Source organism: Propithecus coquereli, unplaced genomic scaffold, assembly GCF_000956105.1.
Source record: "Propithecus coquereli isolate 6110/MARCELLA unplaced genomic scaffold, Pcoq_1.0 Scaffold518, whole genome shotgun sequence".
NCBI classification, from domain to species: Eukaryota; Metazoa; Chordata; class Mammalia; order Primates; family Indriidae; genus Propithecus; species Propithecus coquereli.
In genome coordinates this window covers 18,690-33,935 of record NW_012151041.1, presented here as the reverse complement: position 1 = coordinate 33,935, position 15,246 = coordinate 18,690, and positions in this window count along the sequence as shown.

The window sequence follows — 15,246 nt, the reverse complement described above, 5'->3', positions numbered from 1 at the left end:
CTTATTTATTTGTTGCCTTTTTAAAAAAAAATTACTTGTGCTGCTATTACTCGAAGCTGGATTTCTGAAATAAGTAAATAATTTTCTTTTCCATTATTGGTATGGAATTTCTGAAATAAATAATTTCCTTTTCCAAAACTGATTATGATCATAATTCTTGTGAATTTGGACTCCAATTCAGTTCCATTTTCTATTAATATACATTTTCAGATGTGTCTATGTGACTTAAAATTTATGAATTATAAAGAAAAGCCTAGCATTAATCTGATATAATGTCATTTACTAAACGTAGGAAAAAAATTTGTGGAAAATCCCTGAAGTGATACCAGAAGCAATAGGAAAGATTGAGTAAATGATAATGTCCCCATGATTTAATTTCAAATGTTTATATTCTAAAGTCCTCAGATATAAAAAAAATCACTACTACAAGATGACATATGCTAATTATAGCCTTCAAAACTATAAAAGAAGTGATAGCTCAGATAGTGCACTGACCTATTTAGAGGATATTTGCTTAAAGAAAGCAGATTGAATAAATGCACAATACTTTTCATAGTGGAACTACTTACCAATGGTCCATTATGACAGGGTAATTGAGAAATCCTTACATCAAGTTTAATTATTCAAATTCAAATCTAAATTTATATGTCAATGTGGAATGAAATGTGAGAACTGAGGTTGAAGACTCAGATAATTGGCATTTTTTCTCAAGAGAACCAAAAGTTCAGGATAGCTGTTAAAATATTTTGATTAACTCAAGGCTCGTGTATCAAGACCTGTGACTTTTTATGAATAAAATATTATTACTTTTAAAATTTATAGTGAAATTTTGCATACCGCCCAGGAATCTTGAGTCTACTACACATACATTAAGTGGACTCTGAAATCCGAGGACATTGGAGATAAAGTTAAATTATCCGTACAGATAAATCAATTCTTTAATTAAGGATTCTGTTAAGTCGTGCAGTTAATGGATACCTCTGTCTATTGACTCACACCCTATTCACAACAAAATAAGAAATCAAACACTAAAATTATCAATTACAGAATTGAATATCCCTACATACTCGTTACTTTCCTCACCCAGAAAAATTTTCCCACATAAATAAGCAGCCTTCAGTGAATGTAAACATTTTATTTTCTAGGATTTTCCAATTGTACATCACACCAGTAAACATAAGCATTATTGAATTTGGAAACATTTGGTTGCATTGTCTAACGTGCTCACCTTTATTCCTGGAAGTCAACAAATGAATCAGTCTTGCTGCTGTCATCTAGTTACTCTGTAGTCAAAAATGATAAAGGGAACCTTTCTGGAATGTTTAAACCTAAAGGTCAATGTAAAAACTTAGGGTGGTTTTGAATAGGAATTTTGTTTAGGTATAAAAAAAGTTATTAACTGGGCGAAAAGTAGTTTAAAAAGTTGGATTGTGATCACTTCTAAAGAAAGAAAGAAGGTAGGTAAGTTGGTATAATCTTTTTGTAAACATCTCGTTAAGTGAACTTCAGACAATAATAGACAAAGGAGGCTTACTAGGATAGTACGTAGCTTTGGAATACTTTTATCAGGATGTTCCTAGTTTGTTTATAGTAAACAAACTTTTAAGAATTGATAAGACATGACTTCCTAGAAAATATCATCTGAGCCATATGACTATCTGGGCATATAAAATGGTGATGTTTTATAAACTAAACTTCCCATTGTTTGAGGTGTTCTGTAAACCTTATAGGAAACCTTGTATGTTACTCTGGACCAGAGAGGACATGCTGATGTTGACAAAAAAGACAAGGAGAGACGTATAAAATGCCCCCAATCTCTTTCTAATTTACCTATGCTCTTTGATTGGTTATATCTTGGAAATTACTAGTAACAACTGCTATTAAGACCTCAGATTTGGCCGGGTTCAGTGGCTCAGGCCTGTAATCCTAGCACTCTGGGAGGCCAAGGCGGGTGGATCCTTTGAGCTCAGGAGTTCGAGTCCAGCCTCAGCAAGAGTGAGAACCCGTTTCTACTAAAAATACAAAGAAATTGGCTGGACAACTAAAATTATATAGAAAAAATTAGCCGGGCATGGTGGCACATGCCTATAGTCCCAGCTACTCGGGAGGCTGAGGCAGGAGGATCGCTTGAGCCCAGGAGTTTGAGGTTGCTGTGAGCTAGGATGACGCCACGGCACTCACTCTAGCCCAGGCAACAGAGTGAAACTCTGTCTCAAAAAAAAAAAACAAAAAAAAAAAAGAAGAACTCAGATTTATGTGAGTCTGACTTTAACAATGTAATCGTTAACATTAGCTAATTGATCCTCAGCATCCACTTCTTCATTGAGTACTACTAGTCCACATTTTATGTAGCAGATATATGGTATTTTTAAATACAATGTTAAACTTGTAATGATTCCAATAAAAAATCATCTAATATAAGTTTTCAATAAATCTAATGTACTTTGTTCTTACTACATATTGAGGGAGCCAATGCATCATAATTAATAAAAAAAAGTTTCTTGGATAGAAATTAGATACTTTAAAAAGGGTTTTAGGTCCCACACAAAATTAGGTTATCGTTTTGTTGATCATTTAATATTTAATAAAATTATAGTGAGTTGAATAAGCTAAAGGTCTGAGAAACTCATTTCTTTTAATAAAAAGTAGCTTATTCTTGATACATTTTAATTTTATTTTTACCTTTATAATCTCATCTCTTCAAAGCATCTAAAAAGGATCAAAACCTCAAAAATTCAATTTCCAACTCATTAAACATTTTGTTACATTCTCCGCTAGTTTATTTGTTGGGGACTAGGCTAACCAGAAGGATATGAAGCACCTAAGTGACAAATAGAAAGAGACCATCTTTCAATTATTTTTCAAAATTTCAGGGAAGTCTACAACTCATAGAACAGACAGACCCAAGAAAAGATTTCAGTTACCTCCAAAACAAGAAACATTTAACTAAGGGCTTCATACACCAACCATGAAATTACTGGGAAAAATTTTTGATTAGTATGGATAGTAAGAAACAGAGATGTGGAGAGACATTAAAGAGGATTATTCTTACAGCTCAAATTCTAATGAATCTCGTCCCTGTAATCCATAATTTGCCTTATTGGACTCTGTTGATTAGAAGACAAGTCTAATGACAAGTCCAAGGTCTCGGGTCTGAGAATTTTGACCCATAACCATAATCTAATTCTTTCACATTGGTAAAATGTTCTCTACAACTGCTAGAAAACTCATCTGATAGTAATTAATATAGCCTCTATGATAATTACACTAGTTTATTGTTGTTATACTAATAAACACTGTTATAAGATACAGATCAGCTCCTAGTTGATATAAAAATATATTAATTAGATATACGATTTATTTTAACAAACTGACCTTATTGTATTTCAATTGGTAGACGGATTTCTAGAGAAAATACCTCGTATGAGAATTTCAAAATTGAATGAAACCTTAGACTTGTGTTTTATAAAGATGGGAGGAGGACACAGAATTTGGAAGAAATAAGTGTAAATTAACTTTAAGAAACCTGGGAGAATAAGTAGAAATATTTTGTGTACTATAAAATATCAACGTGATGACTGTGCTATGGTTTGAATGCTTGTGTCATGCTAAATTCCTATTGAAACTTAATCCCCAATGCAACAATATTAAGAGGTAGAACCTATAGGAGGTGATTAGGCCATGAGGGCTCTGCCCTCCTGGATGGGATTAGCGAGTTTATAATAAGTCTGGAGGGAATGAGCTGGATCTTTTTGCCCTTCCACCTTTTCCCTTTGATCTCTTCTGCCATGTGAGGACATAGCATTTGTCTCCTCCAGAGAGCACAATATTCAAGACACCATCTTGAAAGTAGAGAATAGACCCTCACAGAAACCAAATTCACTAGCACCTTGATCTTGGACTTCTTAGTCTCCATAACCGTGAGCAATAAATGTATGCTGCTTATAAATTACCCAGTCTCAGGTATTTTGTTACAGCAGTATGAATGGCAACCTGGCGCTGAAGAAATCTAGACAAATATTCATAAATGTACGAAATAACAGCATCAACAGTTACAGATTATAAAAGTGAAAATCCAATTATTTAAAAAAAATTAAAAAATTCTATGCCACAAAAATTAAAAAAATTCATTCAAGAAGTTTAACAGTAATAAATATTCTGGACCCTCTCTAGAAGGAGGAAACAACAAAATTTTATCTGAGATGTAAATGAACACTTGTTAGAGAAGCATAAGCTCCAGGATGGAAATTTTGAATGTTATAAAGATTACAAATCTTGAATTAATTCATAAATTTACTAAATTTCCAAAAGTCCCATGAGATTTTGTGGTGACTTGATAAAGTCATACTAAAGTTACTCTGGAAGTATAAATATTTTTGATATATTGAGGGGTACTTATGCTACTAAATATCAAAACATATTTATAAAGTTACAATAACTTAAAAAAATATAATAAAGAGTAAGAATCAACCAAAAAAAGCATTGGAATGAAATAAAAATCAATGTCTCAGACACACACACATCCACATATATATTTTCATTGAGTATGTGATAAAAGTGGCCATTAAATAACTGGGGAAAGAGGAATTAGTTGGTAAATGACGCATGGATTTATGATAAATATTTGAAAAAATCATATTAGATACATATCTCATGCCACAGTAAATATAACTGCAGAAGCACTGACATTTAAATGTAAAATTTGGAGACATGGAACTTCTAACCTAAAAAGTTAATGACTCTTTTGTCATCTTGAACATGAGAGGAGTTGCCAAGCATAAAGCAGTGAAAGAAAGCTCCAAAAACAACGAACAATAACAACAAAAGAAGTAGGTCTGATTTAAAAGTAAAATTAATTTCATCAATATAAATGATAAATAAGATAGAAGGTCAAACATAGAAATCAAGGAAAATATCTGCCCAAATAAGTTGAACCAAGGGTTAAAATTCTTCATAAATAAAATATGATTATAATTCAGTAAGAAAAATATAACAATCCCATTAAAAATGGTGAAAATATATACAATATTCATAGAAATGCTAACTTCTGTTTATGGAAAAAATGGCAAATATATACAAACTGTAAAACATAAATTTCTGTGTCTTACTTAAATTTATATAATGAGAAAGAATCAAAATTATCAGAGTATGAATTATGAAATGAAGTATAAAATGTTAATTTTGAATTATTCCAAGTTGAATTATTCCAACTCAGTAAAATAATTTCTTACCCCTACATAAGATATTCATATTATTATACTTTCTACCTGAAGCTAATAAACCAATAAAATGCAATTGGCATGCTTTTCCAACCAGAAGTATGTTTCACTTTAGAAAACAAACATATTCTTTGTAGCTATAATAAACTTTAAAAATTTGCAAAATGGCACTTTAAGACATTTGACAGAAATTTTTATCTAAATCAGCACAAGCTTGCTTCATCTTTAATTGACCTGATTACAGCAGTATATCTAAGTCATGCTGTATATTTATTTATTATGCTTTAACACTTCAAATGTATGCAAAATTTATAATGCTAATTAGTTATAAACACTTGTCATAGAGGCAGATATTAATCTGGCTCTTTCTTTTTAGGACAACACATTAATATTCTTTCTTTTCTTCATTACCTTGGGGTAGGTAAAAGTTTCTCGTTTTTTATTTCAATAGATTTAAGAGGTAAAAGTAATTTTTGTTACGTGGATAAATTGTATCATGCTGAAGTTGGGGCTTTTAGTGTGTACCTGTCACCAGAATGTGTACATTGTACCCAACAGGTAATTTTTAGCCCTCACCCTCTTCCACTCTCCCACCTTCTTACTTGTGCAATGTCCCTTACACAACTTTATGACCATATACACCTACCATTTAACTCCCACTTCTAAGTAAGAACATGTGGTATTTGTCTTTCCACTCCTGAGATACTTCACTTAGGATAATGGCCTCCGGTTCCATACAAGTTGCTGTAAAAGACATTATTTCATTTCCTTTTATGGCTGAGTACTACACCATGGTACATATACAAGGTCCATCTGGAAAGTATCTAGCCATTGTTAATATAATGAGAATGGTTTGAGCGACATCAATGTCACCTGGCAGCCAAGGAGAGTGGACTGTAATGCACATGTGTGAACAATGACGACTTCATTGTACTAGTTAGTGGGATGCAAGACGCCATTGACTGAGCATGTGTGCTGTGTGGCCAAGGCATTCAAAATGACTGAGCAAGTACAGCAATGAATCTGCATCAAATTTTGCATTAAGCTTGAACATTCCTCCTTGGAAACTATTTAGATGATTCAGAAAGCTTTCGGGGACGATGCAATGAGTGCAGCATAAATAAAAGTGTGGCACAAATGCTTCAAATATGGTCGAGAATCTGTTGAAGGTGGACATGTTTGAAGCTCTGACTTGGGTGGGGCAAAGGCAATATATGTAACCTAAACATTTGTACCCCTGTAATATGCTGAAATAAAAAAAAAAATAGAAAAGAAAGTGATCCACATTTTGGAGGACCTGCAACAAACAAAACATCTGAGAATGTTACAAATGTATGGATTTAGGTTAAGAGACACTGGGAGAACTGTGTGAGGTCCCAAGATGCCTACTTTGAAGGGGATTGAGGCATCATTGCCCTATGTACAATGTTTTTTGTATCTTGTATCTTCGTCAATAAATGTCTCTATTTTTCATATTACATGGCTGCATACTTTCTGAACAGATCCTCATATACCACATTTTTCTATCTACTCATTAGTTCAGGAGCACTTAGGTTTATTCCATATCTTTGCAATTGTGAATTGTGCCACAGTAAACATTCAAGTGTAAATGCCTTTTTGATAAAATTACTTCTTTTCCCTTGAGTAGACACCCAATAGTGGGATTTCTGGATCAAATGGTAGGTCTATTTTTAGTTCTTTGAGGAATCTCCATACTGATTTCCATAGAGTTTATACGAATTTACATTCCCACCAACAATGTATAAGTGTTCCCTTTCCACCATATCCATGCCAACATCTATTGTTTTTTGACTTATTAATAATGGCCATCCTGACATGGGTAAGGTGGTATCTCATTATGGCTTTAATTTGCATTTTCCTGATAATTAGTGATGTTGAGCATTTTTTCATGTTTATAGGCCATTTGTATGTCTTCTTTTGGAAAAAATATGTTTATGTCTTTTGTCCACTTTTTGATAGGGTTATGTGTTTTTTTCTTGCTGATTTGTTTGAGTTCTTTGTAGATTCTAGATATTAGTCCTTTGTGGGATGTATAGTTTGCAAATATTTTCACCTATATTCTAGGCTGTCTACTCTTTTGATTATTTCCTTTTCTGTGCAGAAATTTTTACTTTAATTAAGTTTCATTTATTTATTTTCATTACTCCTGTATTTCTTTGCAGAGTCTTAGTCATAAATTCTAACTCAAGATATATTAATATTCTTAACTATTTTGTAGGATGAGGACAACTGTATGTGTTTGGTGTTTGAATCTGTCTGAGTCCATTCATGCTGCTATCAACAAAATACCCTTAACTGTGTAGCTTATAAACAAAATAAATTTATTTCTCACTCTTCTAGAAACTGAGAAGTCCAAGATCAAGGCACTGACAGATGTGGCATCTTCTAGGGTCCTGTTTCCTCAAAGATGATGACTTAGAGCTGTGTCTTCACATAAAGGAAGGAGCGAGGATTCTCTCTTGGGCCTCTTTTATAAGGCCCACTAATGCCATTCATGAGAGCTCTACTCCCACGCACTGATCACCACCCAAAGGCCCCACCTCCTAACACCATAAGGGATTAGGACTTCAGCATATGAATTTTGGGGAAACAAAAACATTCAAACCAAAGCAGAGTCTTTAGCCAATTTTCAATAAAAGTCTTTGGTTATTAATCTTATTACTCAATGCCAGCCTTGTCAGCAAGAAACTTAGAAAACCTGAATATTATTGAACTGCAAATTGGTCTAATTTCTCCACATTTTGAGTGTGCTAATGTACTAATAAACAACGTTGTTATCAAGGTTTTTTGGGGGACACACAGGAGCCTTTCCATAGATATTTATTTATCTGTGAAGGGGAGTATTTCTTACGTCATTTATACCTTTAAGGAATTTTGTTGTGTATCTACTATTAGGCTGGCAAGTTTTAGGCACAGAAGATAGTGATAAATTATTCTTTATTTTCATAGATGTCAAATATTTTCACTCAAGGCAGGCTTTAAATAAAGAGTAGCATACAGAATATTAACGTAATTATTGCATTGGTATGGAGGAGAAATAAAAGATGTTATGAGAACATGTAAAGAAGGCGCTAGGTTAATTTTACATTAAAACCTGAAGGCTGATTGGATATAAGCTAGAAAAATGGGTTTTAGGGCTGGGGATGGTGGGTGAGAGAAGGGAAGAATATTCCAGCGAAAGGAAACATATATAAAGCCCCTAAGGTAAGATGGGAAACAGTGATTTAGAAAAGCCGAGAAGTCAGTGTGGTTTGGATTAATGAACAAAGAAAAGTCTATGACAAAATAATGCAAGAGTTGCAGTCAAGGGCAATGCCATTTCACTAATTATACCCTTGGACATGGGCAGAAAAAAAGTTTTGAATAAAATTCAACTACTTGCTCAATGCGATGGTTAGACTAAATTATTCCATGACCTGGCAGGGCACAAAGTTGACAGTTACCACAAAAGGATTCTAAATGCATACCAAGTTTTTCAGGGGACATCTAGGTCTAAGTCAGACAGGACACGTAAGAAACAAAGTCTTTGCCACAGTCAACAAGGAAGTGAATACACTAGACATCTCACTCTTGCTCCATTGCAAATAACCTTGAACTTTGGTAGTGGTCCAAGACTTTGGGTATTCCTATGGATTAGTGTCAATCTTAAATTACTTGGAGGTCATAAAAAAATCTATATTTGCTTTAGGTGCCTGGTATGTATTTCAAATATTAGCTAGTCCTTCCACCTCTCTTTCTGACACCTTGGCTATTACCTCACTTATTAGGTTAGGAATTCTTTTCCCCCACATCCTAATTTAAGAATGAAAAAAAAAAGGGCTGGAATCTCATAGTGGTGGTTAATTTGAAGGGTTCTGTTCAATAACCCTAAATTACCTGTGGTACATTGACCATGCACCAGAATTTCACCCTGTCATAGAGATGCTTTCTTTTGGACATCTAACTCCCAAGATACTTATCATGGATCACAAAGGTGAAACGTGTATTATTAGAAAGGAGAATGGCAGTGAGAAATGCTTGTCAGCTTTTTAAAGCTGTGAGAAATAGTGGTTGCTATTTCCCCCACTTGACTCTTTGTGTCACATGGGGAGGATGAGATGACAAAACTTCAAGAGATGTTATCTTGTAGCTTTTATTGTCACTTCATTCCTCAGCTCCCTTGGGTCTTCCTCTTGTAACACACAAGAACAATAGTTTCCAAGTCATTTAATATTTTAAAGAAAATTAATATTTTAGTTAGTGATGGATCAAACTACTAAATTGAATCTTGGCTTGTAGACTGATGGATTGATTTCAGTTCAGATGAACAGTAACCAGAGTTCCTGCTCTCATGAAACACACACACACACACACACACTCTCAGACAAAAACTGCTATGTAAGTTGAGTCCCTGGTTATGATCTCAGTAAAGAGTGTAATTAACATTTCAATGGCACTTTCTAACAACAGTTCTCCTTTTTAGAGGGATCATTTAAAAGCGTTCCTTTCTGTAATAATATTTTTATTTAGAGGAGGAATACATTTCTTTCTATGATTAGCTTTTTGTGCTAATCAGGGACATATGTGAGATGGTGTTAACTCGGTACTCAAGACCAGTACTATTTATAGAGACTTTTTTTTAAATATATCTTATATCTTAATTACTACTTCTCTTCCTCCAACTTCAGGCGATAAGAACGTCAGTAAATCTAGAATTAACGATAACAATAGCAACAACATCAATAATAATAACTAGTATTTTCCAGAAAATTGAATCAACTTCCTTGTCAGGTTCTCATATATTTCTCTAATAACTGCAACGAAATTGTTTTCAAAGAAAGAGTGAGTTCCAATGGCTTCATTTGATCACGAATTTGTCCATTTATGGTTGTATTTTACTGTGTTTACATATCACCCTTTTTTGTCATTTTCTTCTTCCTTTATTCTACAACCTTGCTCATTGTTTCCATTGATCACTAGTTTCAGCCTGTTTAGTTATTGGTGATTTTTTTTTAAATTTAAAGCTGTTCCTAATATTTAATTATAATGGTTATAACAGTGACTCTAGGAAATTTTTCTCAGTTTTGGTCATTCTTCTTTATGATCCACTTTATCTCCAACTACTTTCTGTATAGGGTGATCATATGTGTCTATTTGCCTGGAATAAGTTTTAATTATGCCTGTCTCACTCAAAAGCATCCTAGTTTGGAAAAGTAGGAAGCTCAACAAAAATCCAGAATGTCTAGGCTTTCAAACTTGGTGGTGAGGGCTACAGCCTATATTAACAACTAAGACAATGTAGCAAAGACCCCACTGCCACCCAAACTGGGTAAATCTACTGTTCCTATTTGCTGAAGCTGGAAACCAGATGCTCTTGTCAGAAACTGCTCTAGCCACTGAAGACTGGATGTCCTGCTAAGCACCCTTTCCAGGATGGTTTTTCTGCCACACCGTTTTGTCATGCTTCCAATCCAAGTGTCATGTGATTGCTTCTGATTGATAAAGACAAGAGATGAACAAGGCTGGGCAAGGGAGTTTTAACTTCCATTCTTGAGAGAATCAAGAAGATATAATATAGACTATTTCACAAACGTGAAATCTGTTTAGAGCTGGGGGTTCAGCAATCACAACAATTTCTCATTAGAATTACTCAAAATTCATATTTGTCTTTTTGTGTAAGAAAGAAGCCAAAAACTGGGGAAGGGTACAAAGAGTGCTTCAAAATAACTTTACAGATAATCTGTAAAGAAATGTATGAAAACAACAGAAATAAACAAACAAAAATGATGAAAAACTCAGTAAATCTATAAAATGAACAAAATGGTGAATTTGAGTACCCATAAATCTCTACCTCTTAGCAAAGAATCCGGATTTAAAGATGTAGATTTGTTATTCTATGTGCACTTAGGTATTGATCAGTGAAACCAATTTGATGGTGAGTACATGTGGTGATTGTTTTTCCATTCTTGGGATACTTCACTTAGTAGAATGGGTTCCACCTCTATCCGAGAAAATACAAGAGTTGCTACATCAGCATTGTTTCTTATAGCTGAATAGTACTCCATGGCATACATATACCACATTTTATTAATCCTTTCATGTATTGATGGGCACTTGGGTTGTTTCCACATCTTTGCAATTGTGAATTGTGCTGCTATAAACATTCAAGTGCAGATGTCTTTTTTATAGAATGTCTTTTGTTCTTTTGGGTAGATGCCCAGTGACAGCATTGCTGGATCAAATGGTAAATCTACTTGTATCTCTTTAAGGTATCTCCATATTGCTTTCCACTAGTTTGCAGTCCCACCAACACTGTATGAGTGTTTCTATCTCTCTGCATACATGCCAACATTTATTGTTTTGGGACTTTCTGATAAAGGCCATTCTCACTGGAATTAAGTGATATCACATAGTGGTTTTTATTTGCATTTCCCTGATGATTGGAGATGTTGAGCATTTTTTCATATGTTTGTTGGCCATTATTCTGTCTTTTGAAAAGTTTCTATTCATGTCCTTCACCCACTTTTTGATAGGGTTGTTTGATTTTTTCTTGCTGATTTTCCTGAGTTCTGAATAGATTCTAGTTATCAGCCCTTTATCAGATGTGTAGCATGTGAATATTTTCTCCCATTCTGTAGGTTGTCTGTCAGGCAGATGGGAGCGGGGAGGAGGGGATGGGTATATGCATACATAATGAGTGCAATGCACACCATCTGGGGGATGGACAGGCTTGAAGCTCTGACTCGGGGGGGAGTGGGGGGGGCAAGGGCAATATAAGTAACCTAAACATTTGTACCCCCATAATATGTTGAAATAAAAAAAAAAGAGGAAAAAATAGTAAAAAGACATAAATAGACATTTCTCTTAAAAAGAAATACAAACGATAAACAGATATGGGAAAAATGTCTCCACACCACTAATCACCAGGGAAATGCAAATCAAAGCCACAGAATATGTCACACACAATAGGATGGCTTTTATCAAAAGAACAAAAAATAAGAAATGTTGGTGAGGATGTGGTGAAATTAGAATCCTTGTACACTGTTCCCGGAAAGGTAAATTTGTGCAGCCGTTATGGAAAACAGTATAGATGTTCTTCAATAAATTAAAAATAGAACTACCATATGATCCAGCAATCTCACTTCTAGGTTTATATCCAAAAGAATTGAAATCAGTATCTCAAAGAGATATCTACACTTTCATGTTCATTGTAGCGTGATTAACAACAGTGAAGACACGGAAACATCCACTGAGAAATGTACAAATTAGGAAAATATTGGTGTGTGTGTGTGTATATATACATATATATATGATGAAATATATTTTGCCTTTTACTACAACATGGATACACACGGAGGATATTAAGTGAAACAAGCCAGACACAAAAAGACAAGTACTAGACATTCTTGAAACCACCTATATTAAAATAATATAAGGCCATAAGGCAGAAATAGTGATAAAAGTCTGTTTCTATAAAAGCACAGACACAGCTAATAGTTAACCTACTATTATTCTCTAACTTCCCTACTGCTGTAACTACTTACTGCTTTACTGGCAGATATTCTCCTTGACAGGGGCAAGGTTAGTGACTGCTCCAACCACTTCTATAGGTAGTAGCATTGTTATTGTAAAATCTAAAACTGGTCTTTGAGATATCTTCCAGACTCTGCATTCAGGGAGACCCAGTGATGTCAACCAGACTTGTGGACGCTCATAAGAATCAATTCATAAGCCTTGAGAGCCACACCCAAGAAGTCAATTTCTGCTTCCCAACTTAAGAGTTCATCCCCAGCCAGTCAGCAGACCCAAATCCCTAGCCCTATGTTCACCAAACCATCATTAAAAATCTTAGCCCCAAAATTCTAGGGAGATGGATTTGAGAAAATACTATCAACTCCTCACCAGGTACATTATGAAATTAAACTGTTTTTTTTTTTCCATGCAAAAAAAAAATAATAAAGATGTAGATTTGAATTTTATATTACAAGGACTTACTCTATTTTTATAAAAATTCAGAGGAAACCACACGCACTTTAACAGAGTTTCTTCAAGTAATTGATTGTGTAATGTACATAAAGATTTCTGAAATTGCCCTTGCAAATTGTTTGGTCCATGGAAAGAAGGTGCCCTTTGGGAATAATATTCTGATGATGTTAAAACAGACTCTCCCCTTCATTCTGGTTGACAAGTTTCACTGGCTTTTCCAAACGTTTCTCCAAGTTGGGTGGCTGGTGACATTTTTTTCTTTTGGAACTTTTGTTGTGAAACATGAAGATAATAAATCAAACATTAATCATATTAGATAGTGGTCATTAAGGCAGACACTACTAGATGCCTACCAAATATCCATTTAATCTTCTTTTCATTAACAGAAACTAATTATTGTTTGGGATAGCTATGTACACAGCTTGGAAAAAAATCCATTTCCCTATCTCCTGTACAATTAAACTGGTCATGTGACATAGTCTTGATTTACGGAAATTAAATGGAAGAGGGCAGACCTTCCAGGTAGCAAGCAGAGAAGCTTTGGCTTCTTGTTTCAAAGTTAAATAATTTCCCCACTACAAGATTTGTAAATTAGAAAGAAGCTGATGAGTAAGTGAAGAAGTATTAAATAAATACACAGACATAAACTCTATGAAGTCAAGTAGAATCCTATACTATCCATATAGAAGGAACTAATGTTACATGAGTAACATTTAGGTATTATAAATGTTTGTCTATGCTATTTTGATTAATTAAATCTTATTTAAAGGATGAAAAATTACCTATCAGGTACAATATACACTATTTGGGTGATGGGTACACTAAAAGACCTGACTTCCCCACGCTACAATTCATCCATGTAACAAAACACCATTTGTACCCCCTAAATCTATTGAAATAAACTTTTTTAAAAAGCTCAAGTTATAAGCTAATATACTTTTCTCAGTTAAGAACATGAATCTCACATTTCAAACATTTGTCCAAAGAACGGATATTGAAAAATGAAGCTATCACTGAACTGTATGTTTCTGCATTTCCTTTACAACAAATATTGGCAACAACCATTTGAGATCTGCAAACGGTAATGGTTTGGGGAATTTGCCAGCAGTTCTCAGTATCAATTGTAGCTTTAATCTGGCTTAAACCATGAATTATTTTTCAGATTTCAGCAACCTCTAAATTATTGCTCCATTAAGGTTGTAAAGTTAATCCCACAGACACACTTTTACAACCAATAAATGTGCTGCCCTGTGCATCATTTAGGACATTACCAGAAGCATTTTTTATTGATACAATAGCAGAGAAAATATTTCATCAATATAAAGCAATATCTCTGTAACGTCTTTGGAAAATGTTTAAAAACAAAGGGAGTATATTGTCTATTGCTGGAATGCACTGCCTCGCAGTGCTGTATAAATTGTTTTTCTCCAAACACAGTCAATATTTCTATAGAGGAAAAATTGTTCTTTTCCTAACTAAATTTGTATAACTCTAGTGCCACGACATATACTTTGCTCCTGTCTTATTTTTATGTTATGCTGTTGAGCTGCATTAGAGTTTTATTTGCTTTTATAAAAAATATGTTTTGATGGTGACAACTTCATCAAAATCTAGATGAACTATGAAATCTTAATATCTGAATACTTTTTCTCTATATTAATGCTCCGTTTCTGCTTATAAATATGCTGTTAAATTGACATACAGTTCTTAAACAGTGTGTTTTTATTACTTCTTAAGAATTAAGAAACATAAAATAGTGACTGCTGACAACTTGTACATTATGGCTAATGTACAACAGAACTATATTTAGTAATTTTAGGATCTGAATATAGAAGCAAGGCTTTGAAGAATATATAAAAGCATGATGGAGCTCATTTTCTATTATTATATTTTTGGAAACAAATTTGCTACATATTTATTAGGTTAAACTTGTTAACTTAGTCCTTCAATTTTTTCCTACTTTGTTTAATTGATATATCAGTGTCTGAGAGAGATGTGCCAAAAATCTACTGTGAAGAAAAATGTGTCAATTTCTCCTTGT